Consider the following 17,507-nt stretch of genomic DNA (forward strand, 5'->3'; position numbering starts at 1 on the left):
AGCGCACCGGGGAGGGGGGCCGGCCGCCGCCCTGCGCGCCCACCCCGGCCAGGTGAGCGCCGCCGGCCTCCGGGGGTCTGCTCACCCGGGCCCAGATGCCGGGACCTCTAGAGGCTGGGTAGCCCCGAGGGCGGACAGGAAAAGAAGGGTTTTCTACTTTGCCGGCCGAGGGCTGGATGTCTGAGTTCGGACAGGTTCCGGGACGCCGGCCAGCTGCGCGCGCTGCGGTGCGACCCGGCGCGGGACCTGTTGCAACCCGTCCCCACCCCGCCCTCGCCGGCGCGGCACCTGGGCCCGGAGGCGCGGCCCGGGCGGGCCCGCGCTGCCCTCCGCCGCCCGACGCGCAGGTGACTCCCCGCCTCCTGCGCCCTCGGCCTCCTGCGACGCGAACCTTCGGCGCGGGCGCGGCTGTGCGCGGCGCGGGGCGCTCCCGGCGGTGAGTGGGGTCCTTGCTCCCGACCCTCCCTGGAGGGTGCCGGGCGACGACGGGGGCGGGGACCGCCGGCACCCCCGGGCGGCCGGGAGGGGAGGGCGCGCGCGCCGGATCGGACGGTCGCGGGCGTGCAGTCGGGTCCTCGCCTTTCTCTGCTTTTCTTTCCTGGGCGCGCGGGTTAGGAAGTTTGCAAAGTTCCGTCTCTGGCGGGCCGCGTTCGGCCGCCCCAGGGACCCGCGCCGCCCGCAGTGGGCTTTGGATCCCGTTTCCTCGTTGCTCCGGGGTCCACCGCGCGGGGGTTCCCAGGGGGGCGCGTGTGCGGGAGCCGCGGCTGGACCGCCCGTGGGTGTACTTCAGATCCCGCGTGGGAAACCGAGCTCAAAAAGGAAAATCCAAGTTTGCCTGGACACCCTCTCCCGTTTATGTGGGTCCCGCTTCTGCTCTCAGAAGGGTCCAGACTTTAGAAACTTTGAGTTTCCCGGCCCCCGGGTCTGTGACCTTGGCAAGCTCGCCGGGTCTTTTTGCTTCCTATCAGATTCTGAGAACAGCTGCTGCGGGTGCTGGTGGCCTTCAGAGGAGAGGTGATTACTGCCGGCGAGTCGCATGGAGACGTTAGGCCTATTCTTTGTGTCCTGTTGGGAGAATTAGTACCTCCATTGGGGGTGGGGGTGGTGAGGAGGCAGGTAACTTGTGTGTCAGTCGTTGGAATTACGGGTGAGACAATAGTGCTTTATGAGGGAAGAGGCTGGAGGTCGAGAGCACAGGTCTGCCTGGGGACTGTGCCCAGAGGGATGCGGCTATAAAGTGGAGTTAAGGGCTTCCCTGGTGGCTCAGCTGGTAAAGAATCTGCCCGCAATGTGGGAGACCCTGGGTTCGATCCCTGGGTCAGGAAGATCCCCTGGAGAAGGGAAAGGTTACCCACTCCAGTATTCTGGCCTGGAGAATTCCATGGACTGTATAGTCCACGAGGTTGCAAAGAGTCGGACACGACTGAGCAACTTTCACTTCATCACTTCACTTCAACAGCCAAGGAGGCCAGAACAGTAGAAAAGAGCCGTGCTGGTGGCCAGTAGTCTAGCAGAGGCTGGATGTCCCAGGGCTCCTTTCCAGATGCCCCTGGAGATTCTTCTGCCAGGTTACCTCTCCCCTGTCTCATCCCCAATACAGGCAGAGCCCCAGGGAAGTCCATGATTGATGCTGAATCAGACTTGACAAGAATTAGGATAGGAAACAGTGAGGAAAGAGAAAGCTGGTCTTTTTGGTTTTTCAGAATAACCAAAGAAGGGGGAGTGGTGTGAAACCAGATCTGGTAGGGGTGGGCTGGGTCCTAGGTTTTGTTTGATTTCTCCCTGTCTTCCTATTGTTCCTGGAGTGATAGAGGCCCCCACATACCTTCCAGTCAAAATTGCGTCCCTTGGTTTTGAGTTTACTGTGCACGTGGTATACACACCTGTGAAGGATGCTGGCTGCACCCAGCAGAGCCTGCCTCAGGGGCTGGGTGGATCCTGCCTTTCGAGTTGGTGCATTCTAGACCCCAGATGCTCAGAATGTATTGTGGGAAGCATCACCCATGGAACAACTGCTGAAAGGGAGTGCACGCAGGAAGACAAGCCACACCTCTTGCTGCTGACTCAGTGATGTTTTTTGTGATCACTCTTTGGAGGTTGTTGCTTTAACCATAACTGACTAAACTCTTTGGGATGGGTTAGTTAATTTATTATTCTTTCTATTATATCCCCTCCTGCTACCATACTCCTTACAGTTGGTGGTGGAGCTTTTCTTGATCGTGACTTAGTCACCCTGTAACAACTCACCTCCTGCTTCCTGTCCACTTGCATCACACAACTGTGAGTTTCCAGGCTGGGAAAGGAAGGATCCTTTGAGTTTGGAGAACCTTGTGGTGAAAATGTGATTCCAGTAAATCAGGCCTCTTCTATAGTATAAATCTGGTGGGAGGAGACCTTTTGAAAAGGCCCCACACTTAGCTTAATGTAACTAATTATTTGTAAACTTACAAGTTGTCCTTGTGTAGCTAGTTAGGTAAGTTCATGTCTCTCCCGCTGTAACTTGCCAAATGTAAGTGTTCCAGGGATGTTTCACAGTTTCACAGAGTCTGCGAAACACAGTGTTTTAAATATACTTTTGATTGTTTAATTATTTCTAACTTGGAAGTGAGAGGTATTTTAGGACTTTGTTGGTGAATTTATTGAATATCAGAATGTACCGCCCCCACCGCCTGCCGCTGCCACCACCATGGAAACACAATTCTAAATGATGGATTTTAAGGATACCATGGGTTAAATTTTATACAGATAACACCTATGCTTCATCAAGAATTAAATCCACCAACATTTCTCTGAGCAAACATGCCGGAGCCTTCAGGTGACTCTTCCTTCCTACCAGCCTGCAAAGTAGAGCCGGGCTCCAAAGGGGATATGCGTCTGCCAGTTGGGAGATGAGTACTCTGGGTGGCTGACCCTGAAGGTGGGGAATGGTGGAAAGGGGATGCATGCAGTGAATTTGAATGGGAGCCCGTTAACTTCCATTAGGAAAGGAGGGTTTTTGAGGAGTCGAGAGGCTAGCGTATGTAAGAGGATAGGGACAGGGGTTGAGGGAGGCAAAAGATGTTTTGAGCAGCTGGATGCTGTGAGGAAAATGCACCTGGGCTGGAGAGATGATCCAAAGATAGGGGATATTCACCTGCTGGACACATCTACTTTGGGACTTGTTTGAGTCACATGATCGTGGCTAATACAAGGAACCTTTTCCTCGGGGGACATCTAATTACTACGCAGTTTGTGTTTTATTTTTCACACTGTCCTTAAGAGTGAGGCCAGATGTCCCCTAGAGGCACAGGCCATTCATCTTCTGAGCTATGTGTCAAATAATTTGTAGGCTGAGCCCATCCTTGGTGTAGGTACGGTGGTAGTGGGCAGTCTCTCAAGGACTGGCGTAGGGTCTGGTGTAACCTCCATGTTTCTGGCAGCAGCCTATATTTAAATTTTTTTTACTTTTTATTTTTTTTATTAAAAAAATTTTTTTTTAATTTTTACTTTATTTTACTTTACAATACTGTATTGGTTTTGCCATACATTGACATGAATCCTGCTTTGGCTGCTGTGGGCCTCAGTTGTAGTACGCAGGATCTTTGTTGTATCATGTGGGATCCTTCGTTGACGTGTACAGACTCTCTAGGTGTGGGGCTCACTAACTGCGACGCGAGGGCTTAGTTACTCCGTGGCATGTGCGATCTTAGTCCTCTGACCCGGGATCAAACTCGCGTCCCTACATAACAAGGTGGATTCTTAACCACTGGGCCACCAGGGAAGTCTGAGCAGCATGTTTTAAAGAATCTAATTCAAAAGTTCTGCACTCATGATGTGTAAAGGTTATAATCTTGTGCTTCTGTGCCCCTGTTGTTCATTTTCTAAGTCGTGTTCGATTCTTTATGACCCCATAGACCGCGTAGCACACCTGTCCTCCACTGTCTCCTAGAGTTTGCTCAAATTCATGTCCATTGAGTCAGTGATGCCATCCAACCATCTCATCCTTTGCCACCCCCTTCTCCTTTTGCCTTCAGACTTTCCAAGCATCAGGGTCTTTTCCAGTGAGTCAGCTCTTTGCATAAAGTGACCCAAGAATTGGAACTTCAGCTTTAGCATCCATCCTGCCAATGGATCTTCAGGGTTGAGCTCCTTTAGAATTGACTGGTTTGATCACCTTGCAGTTCAAGGGACTCTCGAGAGTCTTCTTCAACATCACAGTTCAAAAGTATCAATTCTTTGGTGCTCAGCCTTCTTTATGGTCCAACTCTCACATCCATACACGACTATTGGAAACACCATAGCTTTGACTACACGGACCTTTGAAGGCAAAGTGATGTTTCTGCTTTTTAATTTGCTGTCTAGGTTGGTCATAGTTTTTCTTCCAGGAAGCAAGCGTCTTTTAATTTCATGACTGCAGTCACCATCTGCAGTGATTTTGGAGTCTAAGAAAAGAAAATCTGCCACTGTTTCCATATTTCCCATTCTCTTTGCCATAAAGGGATGGGGCTGGATGCCATGATCTTAGTTTCTTGAATGTTGAGTTTCAAGCCATCTTTTTCACTCTCCTCTTTCACCCTCATCCGGAGGCTCTTTAGTTCCTGTTCGGACTTGTGCCCTATCCATTCATTAAACATACATATATTGGCTATGATGCCCTCACCAATGTGTTCTGCTCTGGGAATATGGGGTTAACATTGTTCTTGGCTCTCAGGAAGTTCATTGTTATGAACCTAATAATAAGTACAAACAGATATTAATGGATCAGGTTCCTTTACTTAGTATTCCCTTCATGCTCTCTGAAGATCCCAGCAGATACTGTATATGTTCACTAATAATTTGTGAACTTGGACATTATCAGACCTGAGTTAGTGGTGATTTTGGCCAGAGTATTTAAATTCTCTTGGCCTCTCAAGTTTTTCAGTGATGTCATGAAGGGCTTGAATACTTGATCACTGGTATGTGTCATTCTGCTCTGAAATTCTCTGTGATCTCTATTTGAGGGTTCAATAAAATAACGTTAGCTAAGGTCTCCCCAGAGTGTGACTGGAACCCCATTATTTCCACTTCTGTTATCCAGCTTTCATTTCAGAGAGTTTTAGATCTCTATTTATTATTACATTGCTTCTCAGATTGTATAAGCATTACTCACTTGGGGAAGAAAAGGCAGTTTTCAGGGCACTAAGATGCGGCATCTTCCACCTCATAGCCATGATAGAATTGCTCACCGTAGGGCGTCTGACTGTCGTCTGTATATATGCACAGCGGTGATGGCTTCACTATAAACAGCGAGCTCCTCCAAATGCTTAGTCTCACCTGACTCATTCAACAGCTGTTTCCTGATTTTTGTTTTTAATCGACATTTTTCTCAAATAAATGTAACCCCTGAAGTGTTTGAGAAGAGTAAAATAAAGTTAAGGTGTTTTAAAAGTAAGCAACTGTTGACAGCGTTCCCCGAAGATGCCCTTTTTAATTTTTAATTTTTCTTTCAATCTCAGCCCTTCCTTGCTCTCTAGTCTCCTACTGCCCTTTAACGTTTCTGTCCTCTCTTAGCATTTCTGACCCCTCTCTCCCCTTACTGCTCCTCCTTGCCCCCGTCTTTCTTTGCCTCGGCCTTCTCTTTCTTTCTTTGTGCCTCTCTCTTTCCTTCCTCTCCCCTTCTTTCGTCACCTCACCTTTCCCCTTTTCTCTGCCCTGCACGCCCAATCCCTGCTTCTGTCTGTTTGTTAGTATTCCCTTCATGCTCTCTGAAGATCCCAGCAGATACTGTATATGTTCACTAACAATTTGTGACCTTGGACATTATCAGACCTGAGTTAGTGGTGATTTTGGCCAGAGTATTTAAATTCTCTTGGCCTCTCAAGTTTTCTAGTGATGTCATGAAGGGCTTGAATAGTTGATCACTGGTGTGTGTCATTCTGCTCTGAAATTCTCTGTGATCGCTTTTGTTTGAGGGTTCAATAACATAATGGCTTTTGTTCACCTGTTTAAAATCTTTCTTCGTTTCCATCTGTCATCTTCCTCCATCATTTCAAGTCTCTACTCGTCCACGTTATATGTTTCTAAAACTCTGTAAAATAAAATTATATTAAAAATATAAATTCCAAGGGAAATTTTATTCTCTAGCAGGCAAAATATGTTATAAATAAAATTTCCATTTATACTTTAATATTAAATACAGTGTTTAACAATACATTTATAGCATTTTTATGCATTTAGAAATTTTGTCCTTTTCCTTCCCAGTGGAATACATGTACAATGACCATCTTAAAACTAAAGATTTGCCTCATTTGGCATACCTAATAATTTCATCTTTGGCTTGATTGCATTCCGCCTACTAGATAAGCGTTTTGTCACTACCATGGAGACTTTCATTTTTCTGTTTTTCATAAACTTATAAAATGAGTTCAAGTTGGAATAAAATATTCAAATAGAGTGCAAATAAGACAATAAAAAGAAGGTGATGATGCTATTGAAACGGCATATTGGCGTGCTGACAGCCTTACTGGGCAGGAAATTGAAATATTTGTTAATGGATGGATTAAAGACTGGATTTGTCACAGAAGAGTTACTTTGAGTGTTAGTGTCTAATGCAGAGAAGTTCACAGGGCAAAAGAACTAAGGAGGGAACCACTTATACATGTAATTGAATCTTTCTTTAAAAAAAAATCTCGTCAGGAAAATGATACAAAAGAAAATTAAAAGTGTGCCCTATGTCTACAATTTCCATGTCTGTTAATGCCAGGCAAAAAGCGTCAGCCTCTAGATATCGAAAGTGACACGAACATTGCTTTGTTACAAAAGCATTTGTTTGTGTAGCTGGCCACTTCCTGTACACTCGTATCTAAAGGTATTCCTGAAAAATCAGTCGCATCTGGTCCATCCTCAAAGGCCTAATTCAGAGCCCTATTATTAAGACAGTGTCTTCACACTATTTTACCTACTGTGTTGTGTTTATAGAATAGATTTACTCCCATCTAGCAGGTTACATCTTGTACATAGTAAAGTTAGGATAAGAAACCTAAATGGAAAAGAGCATAAACTCTCTTCAAAACCATTGGATCCTGAATACTATTCCTCAGAAATTTAGCACAAGAATCTTTGACCATCCTGAGTAAGATATCACATGTGGAATACGTGACTTGATAAAATCATTAATGAATCAAGTTAAAGAAACAAATTGTTATCTTTGATTTTAATATCATTGCATAATAATAACATTATTTGAGGGAGACCCAAATAGTTTATTTTGTTTACATTTCATATGAATGACTTTTAATGTTTTTGATTATGGTAAAAAGTCACATAATATAAAGCACACTGTTTTAACCATATTTAGCTGTACAGTTCAGTGGCACTAAGTATACTTATATTGTTGTATGCAGTTCTCACCATCATCCATGTCATGAATTTTTCACCTTTCTAAACTGAGACTCTGTCCCCATTAAACACTAACTGCCCATTCCCCGTCCCCCATCCTCCCCCCATCCCTCATCTCCTGACATCTACCGGTGTACTTTCTGACTCTGTGAATTTGACTGTTCTAGTTATCTGGTTTATAACTGGAGTCAAACAGTATTTGTCAGCATCTAATGAATATTGGAATGCATTTTTCAGGTTAACTTAACATATGTCCTGCAAATATATTGTACCTTCTTTTTTCCCCATCTCTGTGCTATACATGGTACTCATTGGTTATCTATTTTATTTATAGCAGTGTGTTTATGTCAATTTCCAATCTCCCGATTTATCCAAGCCTCCTTTTCCCCCGCTTTGTGTCATCCTATACCTGGCTAAAACCTTAATTCCAAAAGATACATGCACCTCAGTGTTCCTTGCAGCACTGTTTACGATAGCCAGGACATGGGAACAGTGTAGATGTCCATAGACAGAGGAATGGATAAAGATGACGTGGTACATTTATACAATGGAATATGACTCAGCCAAAAAGGGAGCAAATCATGCCCTTTGCAGAGACATGAATTACTTTCTTGGTTTGTATAAAGGATGGTTGCAACTGAGGCTTGCCTGGTGGCTCAGATAGTAAAGAATGTCTGTAATGCAGGAGACCTGGGTTCAATCCCTGGGTCAGGAAGATCCCCTGGAGAAGAGAATGGCTACCCACTCCAGTATTCTTGCCTGGAGAATCCATGGGCAGAGGAGCCTGGCCGGCTACAGTCCATGGCGTTGCAGAGTCGGACACAACTGAGCGACTAGCACACACACACACACACACAGACACACACACACAGACACACACACACAGACACACACAGACACACAGACACACACACACACACACACCCCTGAAGCAAACAGAAGATAGGTTTTGATAATGTAACCGATGATAACACACCTTCAGAACGGTGCTAAGTTCCTTCCACTTAGAAGTGTACATTGTTGTAGGTATTGCCTTTTATTATACCCTCCTACAGTTATGGAGAGAGGTTACGGGGAACCGAGGTTACTGCTCCTGTGGAATCCTTAAGACCTAGGGTCTATTATACATTCCAGCAGCATTTTACACATTTAAGAAATGTGTTTATTTAGACCTCGTTGATTGATTTCTTTGTGTGCATGTGTTTTATAAACAAGCGAAAGGAGCCAGTGAAGAAACTTATTGAGAAAATAATAAAAGGGCTGATTTAGCAGGGGCTCTTTTTCCAGTCACATTTTTTGGCAGGGATTTCTGGGAGGAAATAAAAGAGGAATACTCTACTTCAACTGTGATATCTAGGAAGGCTTAATTAAAAGTGACTCCCGAAGGAAAAGACAAATAAAAGACTGCTAGATGTTGGTATTGTTTTAGATGTTCTGATTTTTTTTTATGGCTCTTTACACAAATTGAAACTAATATTTTTCTGAGCTAGATATATTATTACCATTTTTTAGTGTTTTAATGAAATAAGTATTTGTCAGTTTGTATATTATCCACATCATCTTCATATGGTTTTAAATGTTTACTTTCTAACAGTCCAAGATTATTTTTTTGCTGCTAAATATTTATAACACCTTCAATTTCAATGGCTGTTCCCAACATACCTTCACAAAATACATTTTCTCAAGGCATTGTATTTAGAAGTTTCCATTGGTTAAGTACACTGTTTTTACTGATGTATTTGGAAAGCCTCTTATAGTTCACGTTGGGGCACAAGATTATTATGTTTTCCTACAGCACCTGTTCTTCTGCAAATGTCAATGTGAACCATGATTGACCTTTTATTACCTTAAATAGACTCAAAAGGTGGGCCAGGAATGCATTTAACACATGTTCAACCTTCCTCTCCAGGTGGCCCTTGTTGCTTGCAGTGCCCTGGGCTAAATATATTAAGTCTTTGTTATAAATTCTGCTAAAGTTCAGAAACTGAGGTTGAAAGATCCTGAACCCCACTTCCTGTGGGATCAGGGAACTGTAGATGGGTGTTGTGAAGTGAGAGGAAAGGCAAGGCAAAGAGATGAGCAGATGGATGGGTGGATGGATGGATGGATGGGTGGATGGATGGATGGAGGCATAGAGATGGATCCTTAGATATTTCTCCTTTGTGATTTCACAGAATAAAACACGAGAGGAGAACATGAGACGTGAGGCCTATGCAAAACAGTGGGGATATGTACTAACCAGTATGGTACGGGCACTGGTAAATTAGAATACTGTTCGTTGGCCTTGGAGGGGTTTCCATTCTAGTGAGGGGGATACAGGCCGTGACATGTAAATAAATGCCTTTGCTATTTTACAGCATGGTAAGTGATATAGGTTAAATAAAACCAGGTAAGAGAATTAAGCATGTCAGACAGGGTGTTGTTGTTGTTGTTGTTTTTTTTTTAAATCAGCAGTCTGGAAGACTTCTGTAAAGTGGTGACATAAAGGAGTGAAAAGAAGGGGTGTTCCAGGTAGATGGACAACTAGTGTGAAGATCCTAAGATGGGAATGAACTCATAATGTTAAAGGTAAAGAAAGAAAGGTACCCAGGGAAGATGTCGGAACCGATTGACTATATGGATCTGGAGCCTAAGGGAGCAGTCAGGTCTGGGATTCACCTGTCACCTGTGGACACAGGGTGTGTCCACCTGTAAGGTTCCTGGGAGAGTGTTGACAGAGATGGTTGAAGACGGAGATGAGTGTAGTTCTCAAGGTCAAGCCAAGAAATGGGAAAATGGGCCTTGATGACATTTGAAGGTAATTCTCAGCTGCTGTCCTGGAACCCAGCACGGAGGATATCTCAACTGTGTTTTTTCTATATTGTTGGCTCTAACAACTGTCACTATAAAAATCACTCCCCCTAACACTCTAGCAGTTCTCAAGATAAAAGGAGATCCTGGTCCTACTGCAACTTTTGCCTGCCTTTAGAACAGAGAGATTTACATACTTCTTGAAACCATAATCTGGGTTTGTATCAGGGTAACTTGTGGGACAAACTGAAGCTTCACTGTGCAGTGTTTTATCAAGTTGTCAAAAGAAATATAGACTTTGAAGCTTCTCACGGCTGCTCAGGAATATATAGTTTACTCCAGTTTCATGTTAATGATATACCAAACATCTATAATCATAATTCATTTAAACACCCAATGAATCCTTTCTTCCTGCTGAAATAAATCTCTTTAATAATAGAACTGACATTAATGACACAGGGAAATGAGTCATGCTTTACAGCTAATTGGTATCACTATTTCTGTTGAAAAATGCAAGACTAAGAACTTTATTTTGTTAAGATGAAGTGCAGAGAAGTCATTTCTCAGAATGACTTTAACAATTAAACGTTTTAAAATACAAATTTTAGGGAGAATCTCCAGTGACACAATAACATCTCCATACTTCTGATAAAGTGCTCATTTGAAATTAATTTTTTTTGATAGCATGGATTTATCTAAGAGCTTTTATAGTACTCATTGGATTTCTGATTATTCTCTTAAAGTGCTTTACAAAAGGGCAATAATTTGTATTACCGAAAAACTAAGCTCCACTTAGCAGAAACAAATAGGTGCTTACACCTTTCAAGTTCTGCACACGCGTGTGTGAGTGCTTAGTCACTTCAGTCGTGTCTGACTCTTTGCAACCCCATGGCCTGGAGCCAGGCTCCTCTGTCTATGGGATTATCCCAGCAAGAGTACTGGAGTTGTTTCCACACCCTCCTACAGAGGATCTTCCTAACCCAGGGATCGAACTCACATTTCCTGGATCTCCTACACCATAGACAGATTCTTTACCACTAGGCACCTGGGAAGCCCGACGCACCTAGGAAGCCCGACTCCAGTATTCCTGGGCTTCCCTTATGGCTCAGCTGGTAAAAAGTCCACCTGCAGTGAGGGAGACCTGGGTTTGATCTCTGGGATGGGAAGATCCCCTGGAGAAGGGGAAGGCTACCCACCCCAGTATCCTGGCCTGGACTGTATAGGCTATGGGGTCGAAAAGAGTTGGACATGCCTGAGTGACTTTCACACTTCATGCACACACCTGAGAAGCCCAAACGTTATGCAGAGGTTTTAGCATTTAAAAAAAATTATTCTTCAGTATCTTGGGGCCTATCATACTTCGCATGTGTCCTAAGTCACTTCAGTCCTGTCTGACGCTTAGTGATCCCATGGATGGTAGCCCGCCAGGCTCCTCTGTCCATGGGATTCTCCAGGCAAGAATACTGGAGTGGGTTACAATTTTCTTCTTCAGGGGATCTTCCTGACCCAGGAATCAAACCCTTGTCTCTTTACGTCTCCTGCCTTGGCACTAACACCACTTTAATCAACTCTAATTCTGTTACTTTGAGGTTTTAAGGTAATATGTGGTTTATTGGTTATTGAACAGTTATGTCCATCCTGATCACTGATGAGTGTGCTAAACAGACACAGTCTCCTCCTTCACAGGCTCCTAGCCTCAGGAAAGAGGTAGAGAACAAGGCCTTTACTTGATGCACCACGTAAGATGCTCGGTGCTGGGAGTGCTGTGGTTGCCCCTTGCCCTGGCCTTGGTCCTGACGCCCTGAGAGTTGGGGATGACGCGGCATCTGTCTCCCTGAGCTACTTAAGACCTCATTAACCACATGTAGTTATTTTCATTTTGTTTTCTTTATGGCCCCTGTAACAATGTAGCTTTATTTTTTGCATGTTTTGTACCTGTTCATGTGTTGCTTTATAATAGTTATTAGACTGTTTTATATGCAGTGTTTTGAATTACCTATTACAGTCAACTTAGTACATGAATGTAAAAGAAGAGAATTTTCTAAAGTTAAAATTAACTGTGGGAATAATTGTTTTATCAACTTTCTTTTTCCCCAGTGGGAACATCCTCTTCCCTAGTGTGAACAACATATATTCATTGATAAAAGTGTGTTAGTTGCTCAGTTGTGTCTGACTTTTTGCAACCCAGTGGATTGTAGCCCACCAGGCTCCTTTGTCCATGGGATTCTCCAACAAGAATACTGGAGTGGATAGCCATATCCTTCTCTAGGATATCTTCCTGACCCAGGTATCAAACCCAGTCTCCTGCATTGCAGGCAGATTCTTTACCATCTGGGCCACCAGGGAATCCCATATATTCGTTGTTAAAAAAGTGAAAGTCACTCAGTCATGTCCAATTCTGTGACCCCATGGACTATACAGTCCATGGAATTCTCCAGGCCAGAATACTGGAGTGGGTAGCCTTTCCCTTCTCCAGGGGATCTTCCCAACCCAGGGATCAAACCCACGTTTCCTGCATTGCAGGTGAATTCTTTACCAACTGAGCCGCAAGGAAAGCCCAATTCATTACTAAATATTTGGCAAATATAGAAAGGTGTAAAGAGTTTTAAGAAATCACCCATAACACCAGCACTCAAAGACAAGTACTCAAATTTTTTTTTAATGGGTTTTACATTTTTTTTTAACTTTATTTTACTTTACAATACTGTACTGGTTTTGCCAGCACTCTAATTTTTATGTCTGTGTTTCCTTTTGATTTTGGATGAATTTTCTTAAGATATAATTTTGCTCTTGAGTAGTTGGGTAGCCTGCTTGTTGTCCATATGGCATCCCGGCAGAAGTGAGAGACACCCGACTGTCTTGGCTTTTTTCTTCGTTTTACATTTGAAAATGGGTGTGTTTAATGTTGTTTATTTAGCTTCAATAAAATGAAGCTGAATGGTGGAGGCTGACCCAGGAGAATCCAGGACAGGACTTAGTAGGCAGGTCTTTGTCACACCTAAGTGAAACATGCTTTCTTAACCACCTCCATGCTTCCAAGTAAAGTTCACGAGTTTGTGGGTATCTATTCCAAATTTTTTCAGCAGGCAATATAAATGTCGTCTTAGAGTTTTAAAGCAAAAGGTGTGCCCCCAGAACCCAACCTGTGACATGTTATAAGACTCTGTCCAAAAATGTGGCCTTTGCCTGAATACATACAGAAAGAGAGTACACAGGTAGAAAAATAAGAAAAAAAATGGAGACTTATTACTAAGTAAAATCCATCCTATATGACTGCCTCACCATTTGTAGCAGATAGATAGTAAGGCTTTTATAGAAACCCTTTGCCATCAGTACAGGAACATGAGGTTTGGAGTCACGAAATGACAGTAACCAAAAACAAGTACATGGTAGAGCACAAGTCGAATCCTAGGCTATTTTTCGCACTCTGGGTCACTGAACCAACCTCTGATTTGTCGTTTGCCTTTGAAACCATTCTCCTTCCCTATTTCATGTAATTAAAGATTACCCTAATATGTCTCTCTTTGTGTTCTCTTTGGATGAACAATTCCATTTTTCAAATATTCTTCATGACATAATCTTCCCCCTACCCTCCTCCATCCTGTGCTTATAGAACTAGTTTTTAATGTAAACTTAAACTTTAAAATTTTTTTGTATTGGGTTTTCTCCTAATCAATTGATTTATTATCTTACTATGTAAGATCATTTTGAATATTGAGTCTGTCATCTAACATATATATTGTTCAGTTCTGTAAACTGTATCGACGTTTTTCTATTTATTGGTACAAATAATTGTCACACACATTGATCAGGACCAGGCTGAGATGGAGCGTTTTTGGCACAAGATGCAACCAATTAGGGTTACCTTGTTCCATTCTTTGGATCTTTTGGTCTACTAATATCATAATAAAACACAATTTAGGAATAGGTCAGATATTGGTCCAAGAGTAATTTGCTTTAATTTCTGTTTCATTTTAAGCCATGCATAGAGTAATTCTCTGCAGTTTGACTATTAAGTACATGTTTTCTCAGTAAAGTGTTTATTCTTTCTCCTACACATTTCTCTACAGGAATTACTCAATAAATCTTTCCAAATATAATAAATGACTATGTTTTATTGTCATGGTCTTTATGTTCTTACATTTGAACTATAGTTTAGACTGGGGATACCAGTATATAGAAGAGCAGCCAATAAGAAACAAACCTTGGAATTATTTTGGTGTGCAAGTGATCGCCATGCTATTCCCCAGTTAAAAGAGATTAAGGAAACTGAGAAATGATTAGATAGTGAGCAAATGATCTTTTCATTAGGATTTATAGAATGAGTTGCAGCTGCTTAGTTTTGTCCTTTTCATGAGTTTGATAAGATGGATGATTCTCTTGACCACGTATGGAGGCATTTGCACCCACACTAACTGCATATGCCTCATGGGCATATCCGCTTGTGGGCAAGTCTGCGCCCACACAGTGTGTGCCACAGGAGCTTGAATTCCTTGGCTTGCTCTGTGGAAGCCTGTGACCTGCACTATTGGCCATTTTGTCCTAAGTGTTATTATGAAGTCAGCTTAGAATCTTAGTATGTTGGGTTGCCACAATTAGGTATTTGATTGCCCTTGGCAGATTATTATAGTGAATTTTAAATTTAGTAGTAGCTTCTTTAATGTTTTCATGGTCATCTTAAATTTCTTAAAATCAAAGTCAAGCATAATCTTGGCAGAGTTGGTGATGGACGGAGAAGCCTGGTGTGCTGCAGTCCAGGGGGTTGCAAAGAGTTGGACATGACTGAGCGAATGAACTGAACTGAACTGAAAAATTTGAAGAAAGAAGAATTAAGTTATTTTCAACTGTTGTCCACTGTAGATTACGATTTTATCAGTCAAGGATGTTCTGAAACAAGCCTTTATAAAACATTTTCTCATCTTCTATAAGCAAACATTTTGATGTACATCATAGAGTCAATGCCCGCTCTAAAAAGAGTGATTTGAAGTATCATTTCCCTCAATATTTGAAAGACTATTAAATGTCCCTTAAAGAAATTTGCCTAACGTTGAAGTTATGTCAGAAAACTTGTTTTATAATAGCACACTAAAAAACCAATTGAAATCATTTGTGAAGGGTAAATTTATTTTTTTAAGTTCCTTTATTTGACATTTTTAAGATTTACAAATAAAAATGATCCTATGTGTGTTTATGTTAGCTTTCTAGGGCTGCTGTAACAAAACGCCACAAATTTTGGCATCTAACAATACAGTTTATTCTCTCATAGTTCTAGAGGCTAATAGTCTGGTGTCCTTGGGACCCTGTTTTCTTGGAAGCTCTAAGGGATAATCTGTTCATGACTTTCTCTTTGGTCTGGTGTTGGCAGTAATCTCTAGGATTCTGATCTCTGCCTCTTCAGTCACTTGGAGTTATCCCATGTATTTGTCTATGTCTTGTGTCTGCAGAGAATATGCTGTTCCCAAATGAGATCACATTCTTGAACACATTTTCTTGGAGGACTCAGTTGAATCCATGACAGCACTGTTGTTGTTCAGTTGCTCAGTCGTGTCTGAATCTCTGCTATCCCATGGACTGCAGCACACCAGGCTTCCGGTCCTTCACCATCTCCCGGAGCTTGCTCAAACTCATGCCCATTGAATCACTGGTGCCATCCAACTATTTCATCCTCTGTCATCCCCTTCTCCTCCCGCCTTCAATCTTTCCCAGCATCTGGGTCTTTTCTAATGAGGCAGCTCTTCACATCAGGTGGCCAAAGTATTGGAGTTTCAGCTTCAGCGTCAGTCCTTCCAATGAATATTCAAGATTGATTTCCTTTAGGATTGACTGGTTTGATCTCCTTGCAGTCCAAGGGACTCTCAAGAGTCTTCCCCAACACCACCGCTCAAAAGCATCAATTCTTCATTGCCCAGCTTTCTTTATGGTCCAGCTCTCACATCCATACATGACTACTGGAAGAACCATAGGTTTGGCTATGTGGACCTCTGTCAGCAAAGTAATTTCTCTGCTTTTTAATACACTGTCCAGGTTTGTCATGATTTTTCTTCCAAGGAGCAAACGTCTCTTAATTTCGTGGTTCGTAATTTCATCACTGCAATCACCATCTGCAGTGATTTTGTAGCCCCCCAAAATAAAGTCTGTCACTGTTTCCATTGTTTCCCCATCTATTTGTCATGAAGTGATGGTACCAGGTGCCATGATCTTCATTTTTTGAATGTTGAGCTTTTGGCCAGCTTTTTCACGCTCCTCTTTCACCTTCATCAAGAGGCTCTTTAGTTCCTCTTTGCTTTCTGCCATAAGGGTGGTGTCGTCTGCACTGGTTGAATAGAAACAGCCTAAGACTGAAGTTGGTAACAGGACATTGGGGTCATTGGCAATGCTTATCTCTCTGGGATTCCTTTCAGCCAAAATCCTGATTTGGGGCCAGTCGCTTGCCCATGAGCTAATCATAACCTCAGACTATCTGTTATTTAAGAAGCTTATAATTTCTCCTTGGAGCATTTTTCCACCAACCTCTTATTTCAGAAGTCTTTCCAATGATCGTTCTATGATCAGAAACTGTAAGCAATGGAGGCTAGGTTTAGCTGTTGGCTTAATACTACAGTTGACAAAACAGTGTTAACACTGCTGATGGGATGACAGAGATTCTGCCTTTTTTTGAATCCTAAAAGACTTGTGACCAAATGTTTTATATCTTTATACTGTAATATGTTAAAATGTAAAATAGGAATGCTAGTATAATACTTCACAGGCATTTGCCTCATTTATTTCTTAGATTGACTTAATGTCATGAACATGTAGCTGAGCAGGACCTATGGGGCCTTCCTGGGACAGACCCCTCCCCATATCTTCTGCTTGAGCACCTCTCTGAAGTACCCCCACCGTAACAGCATCTTGTATTTTCCCAAGATTTTCAGATGCTAAAAGCCACCACCAAGTGAAAGAAATTGATGACCAGGAGTATATAGCCCCAGACCTATTGGAGCCTGAGGACTGATAATGTTAACCCCTGTGACACCACGCTGGTACCTTACCATTAACCAGAGATTTGTGCATCAGATGATACATTCCTTGAAATGCTTCTGCCGCACCTGCCCTTAAAAATGCTCTGCTGAAGCATTTCAGGGAGTTCAGGGTTTTTGAGCAGGAACCACACATTGTCTGTTCAGAGCCCTGCAATATACCTTCCTCCAAACTCCGATGTTTCAGTTTGTTTGACCTCACTGTGGATCAGGAGCACAAACTTGCATTCGGTAACAGGCACAGACTGAGGTTTGTGTGTGCAGGTCACTTGTCCGTGAACTTCGCAACACAGTAAGTACCCTACATACAAATGAGTTCCATTCCAAGAGTGCCATTTGCAA

The 17,507-nt window shown here is 42.8% G+C and overlaps 1 protein-coding gene across 1 annotated transcript in view; it reads left to right on the top strand.

Moving 5' to 3' along the window:
• Positions 331 to 17,507, top strand: part of FAM83B (family with sequence similarity 83 member B) — a 103,054-nt gene continuing 85,877 nt past the window's right edge. The window contains exon 1 of the mRNA XM_018039254.1: positions 331 to 436. The gene's annotated coding sequence lies outside the window, so the exon portion shown is untranslated. The remainder of the gene's footprint in view (positions 437 to 17,507) is intronic.

The sequence above is a fragment of the Capra hircus genome, chromosome 23, assembly GCF_001704415.2.
Source record: "Capra hircus breed San Clemente chromosome 23, ASM170441v1, whole genome shotgun sequence".
Classification (NCBI taxonomy): Eukaryota; Metazoa; Chordata; class Mammalia; order Artiodactyla; family Bovidae; genus Capra; species Capra hircus.